Source organism: Lynx canadensis, chromosome D3 (assembly GCF_007474595.2).
Source record: "Lynx canadensis isolate LIC74 chromosome D3, mLynCan4.pri.v2, whole genome shotgun sequence".
Classification (NCBI taxonomy): Eukaryota; Metazoa; Chordata; class Mammalia; order Carnivora; family Felidae; genus Lynx; species Lynx canadensis.
The window spans coordinates 10,188,896-10,204,407 of record NC_044314.2 but is presented as its reverse complement, the minus strand read 5'-3'; the positions used below and the strand labels follow the sequence as shown (position 1 = coordinate 10,204,407).

Genomic DNA, 15,512 nt, shown 5'->3' with positions numbered 1-15,512 from the left:
TAAACTGTGGTCCAACCAGACAACAGAATATAATTCAGTGTTAAAAAGAAATGAGCTATCAAGCCATGAGAACACATAGAAGAAACTTAAATGCATCTTACTAAGTGAAGGAAACCCAACTGAAAAACGATGTACGGTATAATTTCAACTCTATGACATTCTGAAAAAGGGGAAACTATGGAGACAGTAAAAATATCAGGGGTTCCCAGGGATTTGGTAGGAAGGAGTGATCAATAAGTCTACAGGAGATAATCAGGGCAGTGAAATGACTCAGTATGGTATAATAATTGTGGATACATGTCATTATTTACTTATGAAAATCCACGGAATGCACACCACCAAGCGTGACACTTACGTAAACTATAGGGTTGTTTCAGAACAATGTGCCGATGTGCTTTCATCAGTTGTAAGAAATGTACCATTCTGGAGCAGAATGGAGGACGTTGCTCCTAAGAAAGGGGCTGTGTATGGAGATGGAGGTGTGGGAACTCCGTACTTCCTGCTCAATTTTGCTTTAAACTTAAAACTGTTCTAAAAAAAAAAAAAAAAAAAAAGCTTAAAAAATATGCTACAAGTCTAGTTTGATACAATCACTTTGCTTAATTTTAATAAGTTTTAGGACCCTCTTTGACTTTTGCATATTGGTGTTAATCCATTTGACCATACATTTAATTACAAAGGAAAAGTTCAAAATTAGAGTAGGTGGACTCTACTAAAATATCTCTTATAAAATATCCACTGACCCCTTTTCTCCTTTACTAACAAAACTGATTTTGTTCCGTGTAGCAATTTATACGTTGAGGAATGACATTCCTCAACCTTCGTTGCAGTTCAAAGTGTTCACACCCCATATTCTAATCAGGAGAAATAAGAAGTCAGCTGTGAACCTCTAGGATTTCTTTTCTTTTCTTTTTTTTTTTTCCTTTTGGGGCATAAATGTCATCTCTTTTTCTTGTTTTTCTCTGTTTTTCTTGCTGAAACGTGGACACGACAGCCAGTCATGATGGCTACAGCAGGCATCTGGCAACCTTGAAGAAAAGGCCAGAAATGCCTTAGCGTCCTTCCCCTTGACCACCTCCAGACTTCTAGCTCCGTGAGGGGGAAAAACAAAACAAAACAAAACAAAATTCTTCTACTCAGTTGGAGGAATTGACAGGTTTTCTGTGACTCATAGTCAAATGGAATCCCAACTGTTCATAGAAACAGTATAAAATGCTAGAAATAACCACTGACAAAACCACTTACCAATTCCAACTGATAAGGAAGAAATGCTTGGGAGATTAGAATATGGTAAAGATTTTTAGCTTTCTGGACAACATCTTCTTTCTCTTTTAACATGGAATTCCATTATTCAACTTTAATGTCGATTGAATAAAATAATGAGTGGCCTACAAAAAAAGTGTTTGTGCCGCATTAAAGTGGCTGTGGTATTGTGACTTATAATAAGAAATATATATTTGGTCTTCGTCCCTGTCTCTAGCTCAGGTTTCCTGAAATTCTTGGAATTTCCTAAGTGATGAGAGGGATGGTGTATTTTGATACGTTAATGAGGTGACTTTTGGGAATGTACCCAAAGTCTTGTCACCAGGGGAAACAGCCAAGTGATTGGGTTGGAATGTTCAGTTCTACCCCCTTAACCATGGAAGAGAGTCTGGACCAATGATTAAATGAGAGCTGCTTATGTAATGAAGCCTCCATAAATCCCAGAAGGACAGAAGGTTCCAGGTTTAGTGAACATGTGGAGATACAGGGAGAGTGATACTCTCAGAGAGGGCATGGAAGCTCCACACCCCTTCCCACATACTTCCTCTGTGTGTCTCTTCATCTGGCTGTTGACTTATATCTTTTAATACCCTTTGCAAAAACAAAAACAAAAACAAAAACAAAAACAGTGATCAGGTAAGTTAAGTGTTTCTCTGAGTTTCTAGCAAATTAATCAAACTGGAAGGTCATAAGAATCCCCAATCTATAGCCAAACAGTCAGGAGCAGAGGTGACAACCTAGGCTTGTGATTGGCATTGGAAGTTGGGGGGAGGTACCCTAATAGGAATGAGCCTTTAGTCTGTGGAATCTATTGTTGTCTTCTGGTAGAAAGTGTCAGGATTTAATTTAGCTGCAGGACACCAGCTGGTGTCCAGAGCACTGGTTCATCATGGACAAAAGCTCCCCTCCTCAGACATTGAAATTGGGTGTGCAGGACCATCTTGGTAGCTATCTTTTTTTAGTTTTTTTTTAATGTTTATATTGAAAGAGAGAAAGAACATGTGTGAGTGGGGAAGGGTCAGAGAGGGAGAGAGAGAATCCCAAGCAGGCTCCACACCATCAGCATAGAGCCCAATGTGGAACTCAATCTCATGGCCCATGAGATCGTGACCTGAGCCTAAATCAACAGTTGGACACTTAACCAACTGAGCCATCCTGGAACTCCTAGCCTTTGTTTTATTTATACAGATATCAAACCCCAATCAACTATCTTTACTAGAATGAGGTGAAATGCCTCCAGGGAGAGTTGAAGACAGGTTATCTGTCCAAACTCTTGCAATCTAGGTGGAAGGGGAAACATATGCAAAGAAATAAATATGATGCAGGGTACTTGGCTTGCTTAGTTGGTTGAAAATGTGACTCTTGATCTCGGGATTATGGATTTGAACCCCATGTTGGGGGTAGAGATTACTTAAAAATAAAATCTTTAAAAAAGAAAGAATTAGGATGCAAATGTGAGAATTAAGCAAGATTGTTCAATTTAGAAAAAATAAAAAAGCCAAAATTCAGAATATCAAGAAAAAAGAATGGTATAGTTTGAGTAAAAGATGCCTTTGGACCAGAAATACAAGTGATGCAAGTTCAAAGAGATGTTTGAGCACAAGCTCAAGGCACTGAGACTTGATTTGAAAGGCAATAGATATTCGTGTGTTGGGGTTAAGGGAATCTTAAATGTTAGAGTGCAGACACTAGAATGCAAAAAAGACAGATCAAAGGGGTTTTTTGGAATGAGAATTGACAGGAGTTGGGAACCATATTCACATCCGCTGAGCTGTCTGAGTATCGTTTGTTAGCTCCTTGTTGCAGGAAAGTTCAACCTTGAGGAAAAGTGGGGGAGAAGGGAAGGAGTAAGAAACCAGAAAAAAATATATAGGCAAAGCTAATTCCTTGATACCTATTTTTTTATAATAATTTTTGGTTCTTTACCAATTATAGGATTTTCAGATAAAGATATCTATCAAGGGGCACCTGGGTGACTCAGTTAGTTAAGTGGCCGGCTGTTGATTTGGGCTCAGGTCATGACGTCACAGTTCGAGAGACTGAGGCCCTCCTGAGATGGAGTCCGTCTCTGCACTGACAACTTGGAGCCTGCTTGGGATTCTCTCTTTCCCTCTCTCTGCCCCTGCCCCACTCACGCTCTCCCTCTCTCTCTCTCTCTCTCTCTCTCTCTCAACAAATAAATAAACATTAAAAAAAAAGAAATCTATCAAGATAAAGATTTTCTGCTCTCATCAGGCCATTCAGATAAAGAAATTTCACATAGAATGTGAAATAGAACACTTGGTTATTTATACTTTGATCCATGTTACAAAAGAAGTGGTAAATAAGTAGGGAAAAATCTGTGAAAATTAGAGGTAGATTTGTTTTGGAAGAAATAACATAATTCCTGCTTGGGATTCTCTGTCTCCCTCTCTCTCTCTGCCCCTCCCCTGCTCTCTCTCTCTTTCTCTCAAAAGAAATAAATAATAATGTAAAAATATGTGATTTTTTTTAGAGAATTATGGGTGTTCATTCCAATATTGTGAGGTATACCTGCCCAAGTATGAACTACTTTATTCTGATTGAGAATGATTTATAGTGAACAGATATTGTACTGGAAAAAAAAAAAAGGAACAGTGAAAATAGTAGATTTAACTTCAAGGAGAATACAGTAGTTTAAGATCTTCACCTTTTTATTATTTCCATTTGAATAAATCAAATAATAATACTTCTTATCCAATAACACAGAAGAGAAGAGGCAATACTTGCGTATATCTGAAGAGGGGGAGAGAGAGATCGAGAGAGAAAGAGATTATATGGTATCTGCTCATGTGATTGTAGAGACAAAGAAGCCCAGCATCTGACAACTATTAACTGGAAAACCAGGAACGCCAGTGGTGTAATTCAGTCTATAAGTCTAAAGGCCTAAGAACCAGGTGTGTGAGTCTCCATCCAAGTTCTTAGAACCAAGAGTACCAGTGTCAGAGGGTTGGAGAAGAGGGATGTCTCAACTCAAGCAGAGAGAAATTTGCTTTTCCTCTGCCTCTTTGTTCTATCCAGGCTCTCAGACAATTGGGTGATGCCCACCCACCTTGGTAAAGGCGATCTTCCTTACTCAGTCTACCAATGCAAACACTAATCTCTTCTGAAAACACCACCAAAGACACACTCAGAAATAATGTTATACCAGATATCTGGGCATCCCTTACCTGTATCCGGTTGACTTGTAAAATCAATCATCATGTTAATGTTGCCCAACCCCTGGACATATAAATGTTTTGGCCCTTTATATCATTTTGTCACATGTTTTATTTCTGCCTTTTCGGAATCAGAGCTTTATGAAAAAAAAATTCATATATCCAACATGGTTTCCACTTTTGTTTAATGGAAATATACCTTAGCAGAATATAGGAAACTGCCATGTACAGAACACCTAGCTAAGTAATAAAGGAAAGTACAGTAAATCATGGGATTAAAACAAAATACATACCCTGAGTCTTAAAATCCCTTAATAAATATTACTTGTACCAAAGGTTTGAGGTGTTGTCGTTATTCTTTTTGTTTTATTATTATTGATTTTGAGAGAGAGACAGAGACAGAGAGAACGAGGCAGGGAGAGGCAGAGAGAGAAGAAGAGAGAGAGAATCCCAAGCAGGCTTCACAGTGTCAGTGCGGAGCCCCACGTGGGGCTTGATCTCAGAACCAGGAGTTCGTGACCTGAGGTGAAATCGAGATGCTTAACAGACTGAGCCTACCAGGCACCCCTGTGGTTATTCATATTGTAGGCTTTGTTAAAACGAGTAAACTAAGATCTCTGCATCGTCAAGATTCTTAGGAAGCCAGTGAGAATCACAATACTAATAGCACAAGACTGAGTGAGGATAAAATGAAGTAGTGAACGCATATGGCATACATTCATTCATTTCTTCGTGGTGAAGTCACTGTCGTTGCTACTACTTTTCAATTAACATCATATCCGGTCAGTGTTTGTTTTACTCCTCTATGCATCTATTATAGTATGTATTGATGTGGATTTTTCTTTTAAATCCTTGTATTCACCTGATTGTCTATTTGTCATTTGCCTGTTTGTTTTCACTCATCTATACATCTCAAATATCTATTAACATAGGCATTCAGAACACAATTAAAGACAAAGAATTTGGGGGGAAAAAGTACCAACTCATAAAAATTAGTCCAACTATGGGAAAGTAAAAATGGTAAAAGACTATAATAGCCTCTGAAGAAAACAGTCATGAAACTGAAGTGGCATCGTGTAATGACATAAAATAAAACAGAATTTCCACTGGTTAGAAGTCAAATCAGAGCAACTGGGTATTCTGCCATGACCCAGTCTGCGAAACTCTTTTGGACTCACTTTTTTCCTGTGTGAAATATGGATGTTATTACCTGCTTCAAAGAGCTGGTATCTGTTGCCGTAATGTAATGGCCTGATAAACCGAGCCACAGAAATATGTGGGTTGTCACTAACCTACACTGACTATGACAGCAGAGGACACCATTGTCTTGTTATAAACTAGCTGTCACCCCCCGACCCATATAACAGCTAGCCAATACTAGAAATTCTATAAACCTTTGTTACGCGAATAAGAGAATGAAGTGTGGGGATTGGCGATCTGTCCTCCCTAGGAAGACATAAAAAGACCCGAGGAGAGTGGAGCAGATTTAAAGAAAAAGAGAATCCCCCACAGATGCCAGTAGTCTCTAGAATCCATAATCTCAGGAGAATGACAAGGACCACCTCTTGTTCTATTTGTCACTTGCCAGGTTTTCCAACTCAGATTTATCCGGGTGAGGACAGAAGCAAAGAGACATTGTGTTTATTAATAATTGTGCTGCTGACTGGCTCTTCTCTCAGTTGTAAACAAAGGCATGACAGATGGAATGCACAGTGAGAACTTAAATATTTAGACTCATGCTTAAAATTTAAATTAATCATTCATTCAAGAGGTATTTAACACTACATTCATGTAGGCAGTGTGCCAGTGTGCGGAATGAATATAGAAATAAAGAGAAAACAGAGAGAGAGAGAAGAAGAAATCAGGCCCCAGTCTCATGTCCTCCAGAAATTCACCATCCATCGGGGAAAACCAAAACAAATAGTCAAGCACAATAAAATATGATTAAGGGCAGAATTTGCACATTGCCCGAAGGAAGGGGAAATTAACACTGCCTTGGGCATTTTCATTTATTAACCTACTTCTAATGTTTAGTTCCCAGTGAGTGATATTAAAAACACCATGCTTCCTGAGTGCAATTAAATTCAATTGAAAATGTATTAAGAGACACTCTGTACAAAACACTTTACAAATAGCTCAGCTCCAGGAGCCATATGGATCTTTAAGAAGTAGCTCTTTTTTACAGAAGTCTTGGGATATCATTTGCCCAGACATCTTCCACACCTGTGAATATATCACAGGGGGAAACTGAATGTCACCAGACATAAGCACTATAGGAATTGAGACCGGGGAGAGAGTAATGTGATCTTAGAGGTGTTTCAGGGGTGGCAGGTTGATTTGGGATATAAAATGTAGGATAAAGACACATTTGTGTGGCTAACACATTAATAGGCATGAGATGATTAACCAGGTAGTCTGAGCTGCTCTCACCAGGCACAGGGAGAAAATCTAATACCACTACACGGAGGGTATCATTGAGACAGGATTTCCGTGTAATGGTGAATGTTTTTCAAGCTGTCCTCTATCTGAAAACTGCTTCCTGGCCAAAAGAGAGGGTGGGATGTAATTACTTCCAACATCACTTAACAGTGATGAGAAGGAAAGAACAATAGAGCAAAGAGCTGAGCACTGCACAAATAGAAACCAGCTTTTTATTTTTTTCTCCTAAAAAATAAAAGGAGAAAGGGCACACTGAGGACTGTAAACTTAATTTACATTTGCACAGATCTGTGCTGTAACTGCTAGACATGCAGGAAGTGAGTATTTTTTTTTAATGACATGACATAAATGATTTCCAACTTTGAGAAGTAGGAGACCAAGGAACTGAAAATTCTATGAAATTAATAATCATAGCCCTGAACCATGGCCATCACGCTAAAAGGGAAGTGATGCTACCTTTGTGCTAAGAGAATTCCTTTTACTCTTTTCCAAAAGTCATGAAACTAGGCTTGGAACAGAGATCAGAAGAGTGGGAAATTTGAGTGTCACTGGACTGAAATGAGACAGCAATTGCAGAATGCCATCACTTTCAGTATTTCAAGGGCATTAAAATAAGCCTAGAAGCCAGGCAGGCATTCTATCTGAACAAGATGGACAAGGGTTGAAAATAACCAGGCAGAACACAGCCAATTGGCTGCTATTTTTTAGAGACACCACTGGTGAACTCCAAGACTGTAAATCTGGCAGGGACGTTGTAAAATTCACTGGGTCTTTTTTTCTTAACACATCAGCCCTTCAGCAGCATGGATTTTGTTTTTGTTTTCTTTTGTTTTGTTTAGTTGTTTGTTTGTTTTCAGTCTTTACTTTCAATTTCTGATCTATCCTAAAATGGAATATTGTAGATTTCAATTCAAAGTCATTTTACGTGTACAGACTTTTAAGTTAGATATATGCTAATATCACTAAAAAATAAATGTGAGTTATAAGTAAAACTTTCACTTGTTTTATTTCTTAATCATATAAATCTTAATGGTCATGTATCTATATTAGGAGTACCATATAAACATCTACTGAATGGATATTCTCAGAAAAATCAGAAAGTCCCAGACCAAGAGAATAAGGTTTAGTTTCTTCATTTAAAATAGGAAGAAAACATTACCCAAACTGAAAATAAGACAACGATTAAAAAATACACTTTTTTAAAAATTTCACCGTGTGTTAGACAACTTATGTGTAATTAATTAGACTTATATGGCTCTAATGTCTTGGTAGCTTAAGTAAGCAAACTGGAACCTAAGCCAGAGTCAATTCCTGTGTATGCTTTTGTGCTGGGGAAAGCAAAACTGAAGATAATTAATTACAAATAGTCCACCAGATTTTTCCAAATACGACAACCACTAGAGCTGTAGCCAAGCTGCTTTATTTCTGCATCTGCCCTGTAAAAGCCTTCCCCAGCTCCTGTCCCAAGCATACTTACCCACTTTCTACACAGTAGTGTGGACCCGGTAATTAAAATTGGACATAATTTTTTTTTAATTTTTAAAAAGTGTTTTATTTATTTTTAAGACAGAGAGAGACAGAGCGTGAGTGGGGATGGGGCAGAGAGAATCCGAAGCAGGCTCCAGGCTCCGAGCTGTCAGCACAGAGCCTGATGCGGGGCTCGAACTCACCAACCGTGAGATCATGACCTGAGCCGAAGTCAGACGCCCAACCGACAGAGCCACCCAGGCGCCCCTTGGCATGTCCAATTGGATTCGGAATCTGCTCAAAGAAACTCTTGTAAATGTTAATGTACCTCAGCTGATCTTGGAACAGATTATTGTTTTCTCCTTCAAAGTAATATACAACAATCTCTCATAAAAGATCCTCACCTACAGCACATTCAGTTAAAATATGGCAGCCCTATGGAAATTTAACATTTTGTAGAGAATATAATTCTCAACATGGGATCAAAACACATGAGGTCAAATGCCAGTGTTACCATGAGCGACCATTGCTGTAAAAGTAAATAACATCCTCCCTGGATATAATGCAGTTCTGTTCGTGGTGTGGCACTTAAGGAGACAAGATGTATGGTGAGACAATAGCTTTGAAAACTGTCACACTGAAGAGTTCATTTCTCAAATGTGAGGAGATGCTAGAGCCAAAAGAAATCCATGAACACTCTCCTGCTTCCTCTATTCTAACCCCCATAATCATGCAAACACTTTGTACTGTAGACAACAGTAAGTTTAATTGCTTTTTTCTGCTGCTGCCTTCACAGTTTATATTATATGGCTTAATTATCTCAAAATTCATAATAACTGGGAATTTTCAATAAAATGCACATATATTATGCTTCAACTTCATTCCATTTGATTTCATCAAAATTACACTTTTCTATTTTTATTATCAGAGTATTCATCCAATTTTTTACATATTGAAAATATATATGCAAAACCTTGTTTAAAATCTATTCAAATCAATCGGGGTGCCTGGGTGGCTCAATCGGTTAACTGGCTGACTTCGGCTCAGGTCATGGTTTCGCGGTCCGTGAGTTCGAGCCCCGCGTGGGGCTCTGTGCTAACAGCTCAGAGCCTGGAGCCTGCTTCAGATTCTGTGTCTCCCTCTCTCTGACCCTCCCCCGTTCATGCTCTGTCTCTCTCTGTCTCAAATATAAATAAACGTTAAAAAAATTTTTTTTAAATCTATTCAAATCAAAGTGTTTATTGAAAAGAATGAAAACAAATTTCATACCACTTTTGACAAAACAAGCTTCCGATAATTATAGTGCTTAGAATTCTGTTCAAGGCAAAAAATAAATTACAATATTTTCAATGCGAACAGAATTAATATTTTTGTTATAACTAATGTTTTTTGTTATTGTTGGTCTTGTAATTAACTTAGTTATAATGTGATATTAATTCTAGCTCTAATGCTATGTTGTTCAGAAGTCAGTAAAATCAAAAAACCAAGAAAAAATTGTTTGGCTCTACATTTAATTAGATTATGTATTCATTTCTTTTCTTATATAAAATAGATGGGTATGCTTAGAGAATTTTCTGATTAAATCTTTGTGTACTAATTTGCATTGTTAAATCTCTGCTACATGAGTCATCAGCATGTTTGAGGAAGAAAGATGGATGTAGAAAAACACTTTCAAAATAGACTGTAAAAAAGTGTTCCAATTACATAATCTATGAGTAATATTTTTCAGAAAAATCTTCATCTTATGTCTATTTTCTCTGTCTTGACATTGAAATCTTCTTTTACATATTTTCAAATAAAAGCAACTCTTTTAGCATCACCAAGAAATGCCATTTGTCAAAACTTGGTGTACATATAGTTGCCTCAGCAACTCAGCAAGACGGTCATTGCAGAGGAAAAAGAACACACAGAAAAAGAGAGAGAAAGAGGAGGAGGAGCATGGAAGGGAGCGGAGGGACCCGGTAGTTAAATGAACTGACCCGTAGTTGCACAGCCAGTAAGTAACCAGCTGAAAGTTACGATAGGAATATAGGTTGAACTAATCACAAACTCCTGGCCTTTCACTGTACCTGTAGCATCATTTACTGTCCGTTCTCCATTGTCATATTCTTCCATGCACAATTGGTTTCAGAAGTCAATCATCACTGTTTCTTGGGTTGTTATGTTTACATCTAATTCACCCCACTTTTACGCTAAGCAAGACCACTTGCACAAACATTAGGCAAAGATGGAACAGGAATGAGGCAGATAAAGGCGAGTGGTAGAATGAGAGATCTTTGCTCTTTACGATTTCCAATAATTTTAAAAATAATTAAATTAGGGGCACCTGGTGGCTCAGTTGATTAAGTGTCCGACTCTTGTTCTCAGCTCAGGGCGTGATCTCACAAGTTCGTGAGATCAAGCCCCACGTCTGTGCTCCCAGCAGAGACTGCTTAGGATTCCCTCTCTCCTCTCTCCCTTCCCCTACTCCCCACCCCTGCTCCGCTCATGCTTTCTCTCTCAAAATAAATCAATAAACTTTAAAATATAATTAAATCATGGGGCGCCTGGGTGGCTCAGTCGGTTAAGTGTCTGACTTTGACTCAGTTCATGATCTCACGGTTGGTGGGTTCAGGCTCCATATTGGACTCTGCACAGATAGCTCAGAGCCTGGAGCCTGCTTCAGATTCTGTGTGTCCTTCTCTTTCTGCCCTACTTCACTCACGCTCTGTCTTTCTCTCAAAAATAAATACACATTAAATTTTTCAATAATAATTAAATCATATAAATTTAATATATTTTAGATCAAGTCCCTTGGCTAAAATATGTATAGCTTACGTATAGGATGGGTATAAAGTTCCTCATTTATTTATCTTGTATGGAATCCATTTGTGATTCTGGCTTAATTTTTCCCCTCTGCTGTGATCCAAACCATAGTAGTTTTAATCTCCTGTTTTCAGATCCTGCAGCATCAGTTCTCTATAAATCCAATTTTTAAACGCTTCTTTCCCTAGCATTTAAGCTTAAAGTGGTTTTACCAAATTTTCAGAAGTTTCTTTTTTTCTTTTTTTAAAAATATTTTCTTTTTTTCAGTAGTCTCTGCACCCCACGTGGGGCTCAAAGTCCCAACCGCAAGATCAAGAGTCACATGCGCCACTGACTGAGCCAGCCCAGGCACCCCTACAAATTTCTCAATAACATCAATTGCATTAAAAAATAAGATACATTCATGTTTATATTTAATAACTAACATTGCTACTGTGCCAGAACAGATTTCTAATCACTTCATAATTTTTTATTCAATTTTCGCCAACCAAGGAGAGAGATTATTATTTTATTTTCTCCATGTTGGAAATAAGGAAACCAAAACGTGTCTATGTAAGTAACGTACTCAAAGTCACACAGATGGAAAAATGTTACGATTTCCTTATTAGTAAAATCCTCTAAATTTCTCTAGTGTGAAAGATTAGACAGGCAGGAGAAGTTTGATATAAAAATCAGAGGCCAAAAAGCAGTATTACCAAGAATTTCAACATACAGTAATTAGTGATATCTATAGATGGTGTCAAGGAGTAGGGGAGAGAATAGATACAATTCAGCCAACAGGAAGTTGCGAGGGGCTGAGTGAGAAAACTAACTGTAAGGTCAGAGTTAAAACTATCAGGTCCAAAACGACTTCTGACACTTATTGAAGCTTCCCCCAAGACTCCCTCAGACAGCAGCAACCATGCAGAAGCTTGGTTGAGAAATCTGGTCATGACTAGTGACTTTTCTCTCCCCATAAACTCCTGCATCTCAACCGCTGGCAAACAACCACCCCCCCCCCCCCCAACCTTCCGGGATGTTTTTTCTGTAACCCACCAACATGTCACCGTGTATAACTATCTCATTGCTTCCTCACTGTTGTCCTCACTCCTAACTTTGTCCAATTCTAACCTTTATCCACACGGACACCAAAGTCGTCTTTCAAAAGCATCATCTTACTGGATTTATCCCATGCTTCAAACCTTTCCGTGGTCTCCTCTGATTTTTAACTTCATTAGATTCATTCTACTTTCCATCGTGTCATTGAATTTTAGACAAAAAAAAAAAACAAACTGGTTTCTTTCCATTGTTAGGCAAACTCAATTCATGCCTCAGTCCACCAAGTCTGAAGTTTTATCCCTGGAGACACCCTTCAGATGAATTAAAATGTATCATCTCATTCTAATCTTTTAAATGATCCTAATTATGTTACCTTAGCTGATGTTGAGTGGACAGTGACAATATTCCATACATTTTCTTGAGGCCTTTCCGAGTATTAACACATTTAATCTTCATAATACTGAGAGGTAGGAACTGTTATGTTATGGACTGTTATGAACGTCCACTTTACAGATGAGAAAATTGAGTCATAAAACCAATAGACAAAGCAGCTGAGATTTAATTACAGGGACTCTGGTCCTAGACCTCATGTTCATAATATGAACTACATGTGCAGCATTTCTTTTTTAATTTTAATATGGTAAGATTCATGAGGGCAGAGACTACATATATAACCTCGTCTTCATACAGTAGTCACATAAAGAGTCAAGACCATGATCCTTACATAAAGAGATTGCCAATCTCAGACTTTACTTTCCCGTTTCCTTGATGAATCCTTAGGCCATCTCTTTTCAAAAACTCAAAACTACTAATAAATCTCTGACCTTACCTCCTACTAGTATTCCCTCTTGGTCTCGTTTTTCCAATCAAGTACCAAAGTCCTGGTAACATATATATTATCTGCTAACTGCTAGAAGGTGGAGAAGAGGTCACGCTGATATAAAGTTTTTCCTTTCTTATCCGATTTTGGTTTTGGTCATCTATGCTAGAACCCTTGACGGTTAATAAATAATCATGCAATGAATTAAAAGATCTAGTTTCTTCCATTAAATGTGCCCCTTGTTGTAAATGAGTTTCCTGAAGGCATGGACTAAAACATATTTTTCCCATAGTGCCCGTTATAGTACTGAGCACACTGTAAGCACACAGTATTTATTTATAAAATGAATACAAACTTGACTGGAGCTGTATAATTCAATATCTTATACTTATTTCACAAATGTCATAAAAAAGATATTTAAAAAGCCTCAGCAGAGTATTTCTTATTGTTTGTGTTTAAAACAAGAGTGGCTTCTTTTATAACGATGCAGGTGCATCAAATATACGCAGCAGTTTTTTATTGAATGAGCCATATTGTATAAATTGTAAGTAGGACATAACTTTACTATTTCCCAACACACCCTGCTAAAATCATTTTGTCAGTTTCTTCATGCCCTTGAAAGAAATCACAGGCTAAGTCCCATCGATTTCCCGGGTGTTCAAAGATGATAAAAGTCAGACTCTTACACTCGCCATAACGTTCTGATTTATTTAGGACTGACTTCATTTGGGTTTCTTCTCCAATGTCAGCCCTCTCAGTCCGAGAGGTATTTCCTGACCAGTCTGAGTGATAGCAAGATCATGCCGTCTTTATTCCCTGGCTCCACTTAATATTTCTTCTTAGTTTATTATCTCCCTTATTCAACTGGAATGCGAGCTCCAGGAGAACACCGATACCGGCTTTTCATTCACTTCTTATCCCCAACACTGTACAAGAGTGTCTCCACCAGTATTGGTTGAGTGAATAAAAATATTAATGAAGTCAGTAATATGAAAGCTCTGTTTAGTAAAGCTCCCTCCTCCTACCCTCAACCCCATCCTCAGGCTGGGGTACTGTAAGGTACAGAGAATGGGATAAGGTCATTTTCTTCTTTCTCCTCTGTCTTTACCAGGTCACCTTCCTGCTACCCCCAGGGCATTTTCCACTTACTACATCAGAATTAACAGGACTCCGCCCATAGTTTCAACTTCAATTTACCATGTGTAAGTGTTTGTAAAGCTCCTCAGGACTTTGGTCGTGAGGTGTACCCAGGAGAGAGAACCACCTCCATCACCGAGGTTGAGCTGGGCTCTGGGGTAGGATTAGGGGAAAGGCCAGTGCGGTGTAATCTCGAGCTGGTCCTCGGGAATTTGTGGATGCACAACTGCTGGGTCTTGTGCCCTGGGTCCCTCCCTGGGAGAGCGCCTCCCGCTGGATTTCTGACATCCATGTTCTTGATGCAACCTACTGTCTCCTCTCTGTGCATCGGGCCACGGGCGGGCCTCCCCACGCAGAACCTCACCAGGCCAGCGGCATTTCCGCAGCCTCGTGGTCCTCAGGTGTTACCAAGAGTAAGAATCACCTGGAAAGTCTGTTAATCACACGCTTTCAATTAAAACAAAAACAAAAACGAACACTGAGATGGGGGTCTCAATCTTTGCACTTTTCACAAGTTTCCTTGTGGTACCGATGCTGCTGGTCAAATCATCAGGCCATGAAAATCACTGCATTAGCTAATTTTCTGGTTAGGATTCAAGATTGGGCTTCCTCTCCCAGGTGCACTTTGCCCAAAGCAATCTCACACACCTGGTCCCACGGCTAGTTCCGACAATTTTTGTCTTTGTCAACTCAGGCCAAAATGCCAGGAAATACCTGTCAGATCCTATAAGTGTTTACCTTGAAGAGCCATCCACTTAGCCTAAGGCAAAGGGAAAGGTGCCTCTTCTGTTCCCCCCCAAGCACAGCAAAGGCTGTGGGGACGTACGGCACATGGAACACTTTTTCCAAAGAAATCCTCGCTTCAGGACGGACTTACTTCACTTGGTGATCACCAGCAGGGTGAAACTAGATTGCTAACCTCCAGTTCCTTGCTTTAGGTTACATAGATATTGTCACTGGGTGCACCAGCTTTAACCTTTGCGACCCCGGCCAAAACACAGACAAAGCATTTCTATCCAAGTCCCTTTACATATACAAGAATACAACTCTGAAAAAAAACATGATATATATTTTTTAATGTCTAAATGGAGTACTGAGTAGACTCTAGGAAAAAAAAAAAAATCCTCCAGAGTGGTGTGCAAGCTTTCTTTCTGAGCTTGCTTTCCCCACTTGTGATAGCAGAGTGAGAGCAAGAATATATCATATTTTGGTATTCAATAACGCAGCAGCATCTATTGTGTTAAAAAGGTAAAACAAAATCACAAGAGTAAGGGGAGTAAGGGGATTTTGTTTTAATTTTAGATATTCTCCAGTGCATAGAAATTCCCCACCCAATTTCCAAGTGTTTGATAGGGACTTCAGGTTTG

At 38.8% G+C, this 15,512-nt stretch overlaps 1 pseudogene; it reads left to right on the top strand.

The window, feature by feature from the left end:
* The first annotated feature begins 328 nt into the window (after positions 1–328).
* Positions 329–15,512, top strand: part of LOC115527989 — a 98,681-nt pseudogene continuing 83,497 nt past the window's right edge.